Below are 305 nucleotides of genomic sequence, written 5' to 3'. Positions count from 1 at the left end.
GGTGTGGAACCCATATAAAATATCCGATATTGAGAAGTTGTAAATTATTCAGAAAAAAAAAACTTTCATGATCATCTACTGTCGTTATGGCAGCAACTTTTAACCATCCTCGATTTCTTTTGTATTAAATCTATAACTATACTCTTAGCAGCACCCATAAAATCGCTAAAGATTTTGCACACCTTAATTTATTCCCCTAACGTTCCTTCTCCTAGCACACACATAAAATTCGCGGAACCTTTTTTTTTTTCATCTGGAAGGTCTATCGCTCAAGAAATGACGCGTTTAAATATAGTTTTTTTCCC

This window comes from Dermacentor silvarum, chromosome 3, assembly GCF_013339745.2.
Source record: "Dermacentor silvarum isolate Dsil-2018 chromosome 3, BIME_Dsil_1.4, whole genome shotgun sequence".
Lineage (NCBI taxonomy): Eukaryota > Metazoa > Arthropoda > Arachnida > Ixodida > Ixodidae > Dermacentor > Dermacentor silvarum.
Note: the sequence above shows the minus strand (reverse complement) of the source record.